Raw genomic sequence first — 13,583 nt, 5'->3', positions numbered from 1 at the left:
TCTCACCAAGGCTCTTCTCCCCCGATTGCTCAATTTGGCTAGACAGCCAGCTCTACGAAGGGTTCTGATCGTCCCAGACGTCTTCCATTTAAGGATTATGTAGGCCACTGTGCTCTTGGGAACCTTATGTGCAGCAGAAGTTTTTTTGTAACCTTGGCCAGATCTGTGCCTTGCCACAATTCAGTCTCTGAGCTCTTCAGGCAGTTGCTTTGACCTCATGATTCTCATTTGCTCTGACATGCTTTGGGAGCTGTAACGTTTTATATAGACGGGTGTGTCCTTTCCTAATCAAGTCCAATTAGCATAATGAAACACAGCTGGACTTCAATGAAGGTGTAGAAGCATCTCAAGGATCATCAGAAGAAATGGACAGCACCGAGTTAAATATGAATGTGAAAGTAAAGGCTCTGAAGGCTGTGTGATCATTCAGTTTTTATTTTTTAATAAATCTGCAAAAATATCATCAATTCCGTTTTCTCCTGTCAATATGGGGTGCTGTGTGTACATTAATGAGGAAAAAATGAAATAAAATGATTTTAGCACATGGCTGCAATATAACAAAGACTGAGAAATGTAAAGGGGTCTGAATATTTTACGTACCCACTGTGTGTGTATGTATATATATATATATATATATATATATATATATATATACACACACACACACACACACACACCTAACCTGCCTTGACACAGATATGAATTTAAAGTGACATCCCATTCCTAATCCATAGTGTTTAATATGGCATCAGATGCACCTTCTGCTATGAGAACAACATCTTAAACTCTTCTGGAAAGGCTTTCCACAAGGTTTAGGAGAGTGTTTATATTTTTCCAGAAGCCCATTTGTGAGGTTGCGTACTGATGTTGGACGAGAAGGCCTCGCTCTCACTCGCCGCTCTAATTCATCCAAAAGTGTTCTATAGGGTTGAGGTCAGGATTGTGCAGGCCAGCCAAGTTAAATTCATTAAATATGTTTAAAACACGTATTCATACAAATGATAAAAACACACAATTAGGGTGAGGCGCTGAGGGTATACACGCAGTCAACAGACACAAAATTATGCACGCCTGCAACTGCAACTACAAGACAAAGTATTCAAATAAGGTTGCATGCCATCAATGCGCCTTTACTCACTATACATTCAAACAGCAATACAAAATGTCATGCTCACGACATAAGGCACTAACTATAAAGTGAATAGGGAGTGATTCTGAGCACAGTCATCAAATCTCAAATTTTTATTCTTGGAAGTTCTAGGCAATTTTTGCAGCAGCATCAAAATACAAACTCTGATTTTATCCCGAGGCACAATCCTCCAATAATGCCGGGACCAACCAAACATGAATTAAATGAGATAATTACAACATTTGCCTTGATTTCTCTAAATTGTTTTTGTTTATTATGTGTTTTAACACTTTTATCCACAAATGAAACCATTCTCCCAAACCCAAAAACTTGTCGCTTCAGCTGAGGAGATAAGTAGGGGGCACCAATTTGCAGAAGGAAAAGAAAATCAAAATAAAAACGGGGAGCTTCTGCAAATCCTCCTATTTGATCATTTCAATTAAAGCTATTGAAGTTGTAATGGTGGAAAGCCATTCAGTGGAATGCGCTGAAAGCATTCCGTAATACCTGGAGAGTCGACTTAATCCAACACGGGCGTGATTAAAGGCTTCATTTGTTGCTTGTGCATGCTTGCGTTCCCCCATCGAGAGACAACGTCAGCCACCAGCTTCCTCTTCCAATCAACACCGTGTAAAAGTTCATGTTAAAACGACTGTTCCTGCGCTCTCCATTAATACTTGGCTAATTAACATCAGGGTGCGCCATCGCTGCCTCGGCTCCATGACAAGAGAACGTCTCGTCCTACTTATTGTGCCGACTTCGCGCCGCAGTCGCGATGGATTTGTCTTTCTTGAGCGCATTCGAGATGGATTTGTCTCTCGCTTACGGCGGGCTGAAAACAAACCCGAAATGAGCATGCTGCTCTCCGCGCGGGCAAATTAGTGGCGATGAGAAAACGATGCAGAAAGCCTCACTCTCAGTCAGCACAATCTCGTCATGATGAGCAAGTTTATTCTTTGGGTGTTTTGGAAGTTGTGTGTACAGAAATAACACTGAAAATGGTCTAGTATGCATCAGAGGGGAAAAGTAATGAAGTAAATTTACTTTTTTGCTGTACTCAAGTAGATTTTTCAGGTATCTGTATCTGAGTATTTCTTTTTCTTTTGACTTTATTCCCTACATTTGAAAACTAATACCTGTACTTTCTACTTCTTACTTTGTCAAAATAGGCTTGTTACTTTTTTCGACTGCTACGGATGGCAACATGATGTACAAAATACGAAATTGGAGATGTTGAGATCCTGATTGACTGATTGAAATCTTCGGTATTAAGCGTTTTGTCACACTCCACTTAGTTTTAGTTGTTTTCATCCCAGGCCAGGGCGAAGAACGTTGCAAGTAGGGCGATGGCCTGACGCTAGCATGTCCATATTTGGCACTGGTTGCTAAGCTACCAAACAGGGACGAGCCAGGTGCCTTTTCCCACTCGTTTCGACATAAAGTAGTTACAACGGAAATCACTGACTCTGCATATAATGAGCAGGAGGAGATGCGATACAAGTGAAGCATGGGGTGCTGTGCTATATTTGATTTTAAGCTAACATTTTCATTGTGAAAAATGCTAAAAATCACACGTTTCTACCCCATTGAACCAACCTGTTATATTCATCACAGTGGAGATCTCTGTCCATTGCTGAGCTTTCCTTTATCATGTCACGGTGCGTCATTTGTCGTGTCTAAAATTATTATTTCCTCCATTTTCTCCATGTCGTTTACTGTTCAACTCTCCTGAAATATCTTGCTGGTGTCTCTCTGAAATCACTCGGCGACCGCATCTCGTCACTCTATCATCACAGCGCGCTGCCGCACGAATTGAATATTGTGTACAGGGCTCCATCGTCATGCAGCAGTCCGGCAGCATATACACAATCAATGTTGCTCTCTGGCGCACCGTGCTCTATTAAATGCAGTGTGAAAAAGCCTTTATAAGGCGAAAGAAAAACATGAACAGCAGCGATGTGGGGGAGCATGAACCTGGGAGCATTCACGACGACAGCAGCATCATTCTGAGAAGCAAAATTCATGGCCTTATTAATGAGAATATTTTGATGTTATCTGTTTCAAGGTGGGCGACTGGTTAGAGCGTCTGCCTCACAGTTCTGAGGACCGGGGTTCAATCCCCGGCCCCGCCTGTGTGGAGTTTGCATGTTCTCCCTGTGCCTGCGTGGGTTTTCTCCGGGCACTCCGGTTTCCTCCCACATCCCAAAAACATGCATGGTAGGTTAATTCCATCCATCCATTTTCTGAGCCGCTTCTCCTCACAAGGATCCCGTGAGTGCTGGAGCCTATCCCAGCTATCATCGGGCAGGAAGTGGGGTACACCCTGAACCGGTTGCCAGCCAATCGCAGGGCACACATAATCAAACAACTATTCGCACTCACATTCATACCTAGGGGGCTGTTTCCTATTTCCTTTAAATAAATTAACTGCAAGAAGGCCATGTACATGCAAAAAGCAAAATGTCTGATCTTGCTGACAGGGTGGACATTTTTTGCTCATGTTAGTATTTAATGAGCCCATGGTGGGCCTTCACTTCGCAACACGATTCAATTAGCAAGCAGACTGTGTACTGTTTAACAAGTAGAATTCATGAAATCTGAAATGTTTTTATATTCATTGAGATTTAACCATGACAGGGTGGACATGTTAATCTTGATCAACATCCCATTAGACACATAATATGATGAAAATATGAAACATAAGGCTATGTAAATATTTATTCTGAAACTATCCACTGTTTCAGCTTCAACTGAAGAAAGAAAAATGCCGGTCATGATGTCAACGAAAATATCAGAAAGTCTCTTTAAGGGGCAGTTAAGCCATAATGACAGGGTGGACAGGTATTTCACGGACACATGGAAAATGTTGAATATGATTGTGAAAATAGAATAGACATGATCAAAATGACTAATTTAATCAAATAACAATAAAACCATGTAAATCATTTAACCACTTATTACACACACTGTAGATGAGCAAAGCGGTTTGTGGGACACGCCAAAATCATGTACAGCCAATGAAAACAAATGATGGAAACATATTTTACAAATGATGGAAACATATTTTAAGATGCTTACCATTTTACTTGTATGTGTAAAAATATTTGGCCACTTATATTAGGACTTAGGAAGTTTCATTGTTCTACTACATTTTCATGATGACTGAGTGTTTCAAATGAGAAAACCGAAAGCACGTTTATAGTGATAATGACCCAAGTGTGCACCTTGCTGAAGATGTGTTATAAGCACAAACTGAACCAACGCGCCATGTTCTGTTGTGGTACCACAATTTTTCATTTATCTGTACCAGCAGCCTCCCGACAACCCTCCATCCCCTCCAACCGCAGCCACCACATCTATCCGTTATCCTCAACTCTGTTGCCACGGCAGCAAAAACATGACGAGAGTCGGACCAAATGTCATGTGAGTCATTGGGTGCACAATCTGTGTGTGTATCTGTGTTTGTGTGTGTGTGTAGGCGTCAGTCCATGGCTGTGAGATGACAAAAAACCCTCCCGCTGGAGGTCTTGCTTGTTTTCGCCGGCCACAGCGAAACCTCCAAATGAGCAGGATGCTGCACTTGTTGATGTCGACGTACCCCCCTAGCGAAACACATTACCTCCAGCAGTAGCCATTGTGTCCATTAAAGGGACCCACACGTTGCATATACTGTAGACCCTACTGTGAATCCTGACTGCTCGTCACGATGAGCGTCTGTTTCCCGTCCAAAGCAATCACTAGCTGGAATAGAGGCGAGCAAGCGGTGAAAGGCTGCCGATTGATTGCTAGTTCAGAAAGTTTCCTCCACACCTGCCGTTCACTCCCACTCCAGTGGTTCATTTTCCCTTCCTAGATGAATGGATGAGTATATGCGATGTCCCGGTACATCTCTCCAGGCTTGACTGGACCAATCAGCGTCCTTTAAACAGATAGAGGTGGTAGTTGAAGGCGTAGATTGTAAACAATGACAGATCGTGAAGAAATGTGCATGCATTTTGTCACATAAAGCAGTTTTATCAGAAATCAAAAGCTTCGTGTGCCTGTGAGCCAAACAATTTGCACCCTAACAACTGCCCTTGTTGACGGTGACCATGACAACAGGGGCTCTAAAACAGTTTACGTCTGCACTTCACCATGGTTATCTCTCTGTACGACGATTTCAAGAGAAAAAGTCCGACTATCTAGCAGAATGGCTATCATGGGAAAAAAAATGAAAACTACATTCAGTCTTCTTGTACTAAAATACAAGAATAAAAGGTCTAACCCAGAACATAGTTGATCCAACCAGTCTCCCTCCATTCATGCCATTTCTCTGCATTTTTACATAATAGTCCTTACGTTATTTATACAGTATGTGGGGAAACAAAAGACTACATTTAGTCTTCTTTAATGTTACAACATGCAAAAATAAAGGGCTCACGCCCAAGATACTTGTCTCAACCAGTCTGTATCCTTTTTGGGCATTTTTCCGCATTTCCCAAAAAGGCATTTTACTTAAACATGAAAAAGGATAACTTCATTTAGTCTTCTTTGATATGGTACTTACATGCAAAAGGTCTCACCCGCAATATACTGTACTTGTTCCAAACAGTCTATATCTCTTTTGGCATTTCGTCGCATTTCTCCAAACTAGGCTTTTTATTTATATGTGAAAAATGATACCAAAATGTAAAACTAAAGGCCTCACCCTTACTAGATGCCCTCATCTGCAATCGAGTATAAACCCCCCTCCCCGTTTTCTATAGGAACGCTGCAACTAAGCCCAATGCATGAAAATGGGCTTATATTAAATACAGATGATCTTAATTGGCTTCACTGTCTTACAACAAACGCACGAGGCTCTCGAAGAAGACCCCTGCGAGCCCGTTTCTCCGAAGAGAAAAAGAAAGTAGCAGAAACCTCAGGAGAGACGATTCAAAAGGAGGAGAAGAAAAAAATCTTCCCGCATGGCCGACTTTTGCGGCAGTAGCCGGGTTTGCGGGGGGTTGCCATGAGCAGTGTAGGGGGCCCAGGCGGTGGGGGTTAAGACAAGTGCAAAGAAAGCAGAAAGTAATACTGTCGTGTAATATCCTGTAACAAACTCCCTCCCACAGAGAAAATATCTGCTGCGACAGGGCTCTCATCCCTCCCGCCACATTTCTTTCCTTTTGTTTTTGTTTTCCTGTCGCATTCGCTGCTCTTTGCTAACACAATGTAAATATAACATTTTATGGATGCTGCCCTATTTAAAAAAAAAAAAGAAAATTCCATATGCACATATTTCCACTCTGCAAAGAAGCCAAGGGGTGAGTGCGGGGTTTGAGGAGAGCCTCCGAGTTGTGATTAAACCACCTGACAACCCTTCTGCTGCTTACACTGCTGCTTACAATAAAACAATCACTTCCTGTAATGCATCATCAGCATTTTGATTGGTTTTAATCCTCTACTTCACAGGTGTCAAACTCAAGGCCCGGGGGCCAAATCCGACCCGCCACATCATTTTATGTGGCCCGCGTCATTTGCGTCAACTTCCATGATTCTTGCTAAAATCGCTACCAAAATTTTAAATGTGAAAGTCATGTAATAAATAATGACGTCTGTGATATTCCAAGCATTTTTTTCCGTTACCAAACCCCTTTTTAGAGTAAATTGATAGGGGTGGGAGCATTTAACAGTAACCCTGTTTAAAGGGTTAAAGGGCGATGGAATCCAGTGCCCTGTCTCACACCATCTTTTGTATTTCACGAGAACCAATTGCACGTCAAACATTTAACGAGTAAACATAAATGCGCCCTAAATCGGAAGTTGGGTCATAAAATGAAACGAGATAAACAAAGCAACTTTATACATCACTAAATGTGTACTACTCATTCTACCGTGAAAATAGATATACATATAATGTTTTCATTATAATATGTTCATTTTCAGGCGGCACGGTGTGTGACTGATTTGAGCGTCTGCCTCACAGTTCTGTGGACTGGGGTTCAATCCCCGGCCCCGCCTGTGTGGAGTTTGCATGTTCTCCCCGTGCCTGTGTGGGTTTTCTCCGGGCACTCTGGTTTCCTCCCACATCCCAAAAACATAGGTTAATTGAAGACTCTAAATTGCCCGTAGGTGTGAGTGTGAATGGTTTTTTGTTTATATGTGCCATATTAACTGGTAACCAGTTCAGGGTGTACCCCGCCTCCTGCCAGATGATAGCTGGGATAGGCTCCAGCACGCCCGCGACCCTTGTGAGGATAAGCGGCTCAGAAAATGTATGGATGGATGGACATCCTTTTCACGGTGATTTAGCAGCAGTGGGGCTGCATCCTGTATTGACAACCCGCCACTGAATACTATGATGAGGCGAAAGAAACATTTATCGTTTCACAGTCATAACGGCCCTCTGAGGGAATCTGTCCCAACAATGTGGCCCACGGGAAAAATGAGTTTGACACCCTTGCTCTACTGACTTCAAGGGCAAAATACACTTTTGTAAAAAATATTTATTATCCCATTTCGCACACAACCCAAGTAGAGGATTGTGCAGCTGGCTCCAAAAAGCCATGTGGCGGATAGTGTTGGGTAGATTACTTTGCAAATGTTGTTGGTTATGTTCAAACTGTAATAGTCGTGTATCTATTTCAATTAGTTTCTCAAAGTAATATAACTAATTACATTCAATTACATTTTGATTACTTTTCTGAATTTTAAATGAATGCATCAACATGACCCTTGAACATTTCCTCTAAAAAAGTGGATTAAAACCATAGATCATTATTTTGGAATTAGAACAAATATGTCATATTTGTTCTTTTACACAAATTACAGACTGATAACAAAACATTATGAAATGTATATACATAATAAAAACATGTTTGTTGCACTATATGTGTAGCTACAGTAGGGCTGTACGATTATGGCCAAAATAATAATCACGACTATTTTGATCAATATTGTAATTACAATTATTCATTATGATTATTCTGCTTTATTAATCTTTATTTTTATTGCACTACTGTTTAACAAACAATATGCAACAGTTTTCAGTTCAAAATTGATCTTTAAATAGAATAAATGATAGATAGTAATAATAAAAAAATTCACCCAAAAATTCTGCTTGAGCAAGGGCTAACTGAATAAATGTGCTATTACCAACCTTAATGGAAGCCAATACAGGTAATGCATAGAAGTCAATAACATTAGGCTGCAAACACTGACTTTTCATTTGAAAATCCCCGTCGTCAATGTAGTGAATTGTCAAGGACGGTACGTCTCCGCTGTTGGTCAGTCGTGCACGGTCACACATTTTAAAGAACTTGACAGTTGTGATTTCCCTCTCTATTTAATTCTGGCGTATTTTTTTTGTTTTTGTAACTGTGGTCATGCTAGATGAATATTTGAAGTCAAGGCACCTGCAGCAAAGATTGTAAACAGTGTCTTAATGTGACATGCTGCCTCTCCTTCAACGTGCTGAGAGGGCCAACTTCAAAATAAGAGCTTCATATTTTACTCCATTGGACATCAATGCCATTTCAGGCTTTTATTTTGAAGTTGGCAGTGGAGTGCAGCTTAATGAAGCCCTAACCACGCATTCGCCCACCTGGTGGCTGGCTGACTAGGTTGCGTGCACTGCTGCATATGAAGCACATTTCGTACGCAGCAGTGCACACATTTCAAATATGAAAAATCACCCAACGATTAGGCTCATTTAATCGTGGCAGCCAAAATCGCGTTCACAATTAAAATTAAATGAATTGTGCAGCACTAGTGTACAGCATGTGGGACACAACCGTACCGTATGGAACCATACCATATCATACCATACCATTTTGACGTAATGACAAATGTGCACACTTTAGACAATATTGCTTCATATGACAACCCAGATAAGTGAATGTTCACTAAAAAAGTCAAAATTATAAACGTGAAACTGTTCAAAAGTGTAGCAAAGAGTCCAACCAATCTCTGACAAACTAATAGATTGTACCACAAGGTGGTGCTTTCAGGTAATAGTTGGAAAGGTATGTCATTTTTGAGACGACAACAGAATGGCGCGTGACCAGAGAGAGCCAATCACAAGTGTCTGCTTTAGATGGAGGAAGTGATAAGAAAAAAATAAATCGGAACGTTTGCAGCTATTTTTCAAATGTAACTAAATTCGTAATCACGGAAGTTTCCAAAAGCAACTGTAATTGAATCATACATTTTCTCCCAAGTAATGTAATGGATTACAATTACATAAAATGTGTATTTAAATTATGCAATCCAGTTACATGTAATTACAAATGTAGTTACTCCCTAACACTGGTGGCGGATAGCAACTTTTTTAAAAACAGTTTCCAGAAGCATTACTAATGTCTTGGTGAAGCAGCATGTGGCTCATTGCCCAAGGTTGTTTTTGAACATTCTGTTCCGAGTAAATGTAAACAATGGTATATTTGTGACCTGTAGGCGGCTCAGTGTTTTTATGATATGACAGCATCTGAAAGACCTTGTATACCGCATTCTTCCTCTGCACTATGAAATTTCTTCTCATTCTTGCAAGAAAAGACGACTCTCGATGTTTCCCAGTGTTTCTTAGTGATATAAAAACAACGTATGAAACTATATATTTGTGATGACAATTATGTTTATAATTGTCATGGGTGTATGTTCCAGTTTTTGTCTTCCCCCTGTTTTATACACCCCTGCTCCTGAGAGCGTCTTCACCACCTGTGCCTCGTTAACCCTAATTACCCCTTGCATTTAACCTCGTGTCTCATTCTTTCGAGTCGCCAGTTCGTTATACCTTGTTGTTGCGTTCCAGCATTCGTCGTTTCCACGTCACAGACTCACAGTAAGACTTGACCCTGTTCCGATTATCGACCTCGCCTTTTTGCCTCACTTTTTGTTTTTTGGATACTGTTGCCTTTTTTGGATTGCCTGCCTGTGTACCGACCTCTGCCCGTATATTAAACCTCTCTTTTTTGAAACTGTCCATTTGTTTTGGAGTCGTGCATTTTTGGGTCCTATCCTCTGTTCCGTTCATTACAATAATGTGTGGCAGCTACTGCAAGACTGTGTATACTGCATTCTCTGTCTACTTTATTCAATTTGTTCTCTTTTTGCAAGAAAATACAACTCTTGGTGTTTCCCAGTGTTATATACTGTAAAAATATTGCTACTATAATACTGTCACCACCGGCATGAACACTGAGAAAAAAAAACAGCATATCTGAGCACAAAGGTAAACACATTTTTTCTTCGAGAGTCAGTGTGTGTGTCTGCGTGCGTGTGTGCGCGCGTGTCTTCTGCTATCGCCGTGTGTGACAAAGTAGGATGTGACAGCGTCACAGTGGTCCCACTGCCCACGAAACGGACTGACTCAGGGCCTGGCTTTGTCATACACATCACCTGTGAGAGCCAAAATGCACCCGGGGTGGGGGTGTCACCAAGGAGAATTGGCAGGCATGGGGATGAAAAGGAGACAAAGCGGAAGCTGACGGAAGAGAGGAAGGATGAGAGACAGAGGGGTCAAAAGGGTCAGACGTGGGCAAGATGAAAAAAGGAAATGGGTGGGAGGAAGGCTTGGATTCTGTTAACATCTCTAGTACTTGTGTTGTAGCCACAGTGTGATTCCTATACAGGCTGCGTCAAATGTATGAATACACTTTGTGTTTTTCATTTGATCACATTTAGTCGTATTTATTAAAATAACATTTATTCAAAACAGTTTAATCTTGTAAATGCTGGAAAATATCCTCCAACACTTCTTCTTTTCCTTTCGGCTTGTCCCATTAGGGGTCGCCACAGCATGTCATCCTTTTCCATGTGAGCCTATCACCTGCATCCTCCTTTCTAACACCAATTGCCCTCATGTCTTCCCTCACGACATCCATCAACCTTCTCTTTGGTCTTCCTCAACCTCTCTTGCCTGGCAGCTCCATCCTCATCATCCTTCTACCAATATACTCACTATTTCTCCTCTGGATGTGTCCAAACCATCGAAGTCTGCTCTTTCTTACTTTGTCTCCAAAACATCGAACCTTGGCTGTCCCTCTGATGAGCTCATTTCTAATTTTATCCAACCTGGTCACTCCTAAAGCGAACATCTTCATTTCCGCCACCTCCAGCTCTGCTTCCTGTCTCTTCAGTGCTACTGTCTCTAATCCGTACATCATGGCTGGCCTCACCATTGTTTTATAAATTTCATCCTCGCAGAGACTCTTCTGTCACGTAACGCACCTTCCTCCACCCGTTCCAACCTGATTGGACCCATTTCTTCACTTCCTTACCACACTCACCATTGCTCTGGATTGTTGACCCCAAGTATTTATTAAAGTCCTCCACCCTTGCTATCTCTTCCTGTAGTCTCACTCTTTCCCCTCCACCCTTCTCATTCATGCACATATATTCTGTCTTACTTTGGCTAATCTTCATTCCTCTCCTTTCCAGTGCATGCCTCCATCTTTCTAACTGTTCCTCCACCTGCTCCATGCTTTCACTGCAGATCACAATGACATCTGCAAACTTTATGGTCCACGAGGATTCCAGTCTAACCTCATCTGTCAGCCTATCCATCACCACTTCAAACAGGAAGGGGCTCAGGGCTGATCCCTGATGCAGTCCCACCTCCACCTTAAACTCCTCTGTCACACCTACAGCACACCTCACCACTGTTCTGCTGCTCTCATACATGTCCTGTATTATTCTAACATACTTCTCTGCCACTCCACACTTCTGTATGCGGTACCACAGTTCCTCTCTGGCTACTCTATCATACGCGTTCTAGAGATCAACAAAGACACAATGTAGCTCCTTCTGACCTTCTCTGTACTTTTCCATCAACATCCTGAAGGCAAATAATCCCCGTGGTACTCTTTCTAGGCATGAAACCATACTGTTGCTCGCAAATACTCACTTCTGTCCTGAGTCTAGCCTCCACTACTCTTTCCCATAACTTCATTGTGTGGATAATCAACTTTATTCATCTATAGTTCCCACAGCTCTGCACATCACCCTTGTTCTTAAAAATGGGCACCAGCACACTTTTCCTCCAATTTTGTTGAAAAAGCTGGTCAAAAACTCCACAGCCACCTCTCCTAGATGCTTCCATACCTCCACAGGAATGTCATCAGGACCAACTGCCTTTCCATTTTTCATCCTCTTTAATGCCTTTCTAACTTCCCCCTTACTAATCATTGCTACTTCCTGGCCAACCACACTTGCCTCTTCTACTCTTCCTTCTTTCTCGTTTTCCTCATTCATCAACTCTTCAAAGTATTATTTCCGTCTGTCCAGCAGACTACTGGCACCAGTCAACACAGTTCCATCTCAAGCCTTAATCGCCCTAACCTGCTGCACATCCTTCCCATCTCTATCCCTCTGTTTGGCCAACCTGTATAGATCCTTTTCTCTTTCTTTAGTGTACAACCTGGCATACATGTCATCACATGCCTCTTGTTTGGCCTTTGCCCTACGTCCCATCTCAATGTATTCCTTTCGTCTCTCCGGTCCTCTCAGTGTCCCACTTCTTCTTAGCTAACCCCTTTCCTTGTATGATTTCCTGTACTGTGAGGCTCCACCACCAAGTCTCCTTCTCTCCTGTCCTGCCAGAAGATACACCAAGTACTCTCCTGCCTGTCTCTCTGATCACCTTGGCTGTAGTGGTCCAGTCTTCTGGAAGCTACTCCTGTCCACCAAGAGCCTGTCTCACCTCTTCCCGAAAAGCCGCACAACACTTTTTCTTTGTCAGCTTCCACCACATGGTTCTCTGCTCTTAATCTTCCTCCCCACCACCAGAGTAATCTTACACACCACCATCCTATGCTGTCTAGCCACACTCTCCCCGACCACTACCTTACAGTCAGTAACCTCCTTCAGTTTACATCGTCTGCACAAGGTGTAATCCACCTGCATGCTTCTACCTCCGCTCTTGTAGGTCACCCTATGTTCCTGCCTCTTCTGGGAAAAAAGTGTTCACTACAGCCATTTGCATCCTTTTTGAAAATTCTACCACCATCTGTCCCTCCAAGTTCCTTTCCTGGATGCCGTACTTACCCATCACTTCTTCATCACCCGTTTCCTTCACCAACATGCCCATTACAATCTGCACCAATCATGACTCTTTCGCTGTCTGGGATGCTCAGAACTACTTTGTCTAGCTCCTTCCAGAATTTCTCTTTCACCTCTAGGTCACATCGTAGCTGTGGGGCATAGCCACTAATCACATTATACATAACACCCTCAATTTCAAGTTTCAGCCTCATCACTCAGCTTTACTGCCTTTCCACCTGGTCTCCTGGTCACACAATATATCAACCTTTCTCCTAATCATCATGTCAACCAACTCCCAAGATTTTTCTGTAATAGTCCCAACATTCATAGTCCCAACATTCAATTCTAGGCTCTGTGCTTTCCTCTTCTCTTTCTGCCTAAGAACCCGCTTTTCACCTCTCCTTCCTCTACGAAAGTATCCTCCAAGACTGCGACTGTGTTCCTAGCCTGTGTT

At 42.2% G+C, this 13,583-nt stretch overlaps 1 protein-coding gene across 5 annotated transcripts in view; it reads left to right on the top strand.

Moving 5' to 3' along the window:
• Positions 1-13,583, top strand: part of grik5 (glutamate receptor, ionotropic, kainate 5) — a 204,305-nt gene that overhangs the window by 89,689 nt on the left and 101,033 nt on the right. The window lies entirely within an intron of this gene.

The sequence above is a fragment of the Phyllopteryx taeniolatus genome, chromosome 6, assembly GCF_024500385.1.
Source record: "Phyllopteryx taeniolatus isolate TA_2022b chromosome 6, UOR_Ptae_1.2, whole genome shotgun sequence".
Taxonomy (NCBI): domain Eukaryota; kingdom Metazoa; phylum Chordata; class Actinopteri; order Syngnathiformes; family Syngnathidae; genus Phyllopteryx; species Phyllopteryx taeniolatus.
This window is presented reverse-complemented; position numbering and strand designations above follow the sequence as displayed.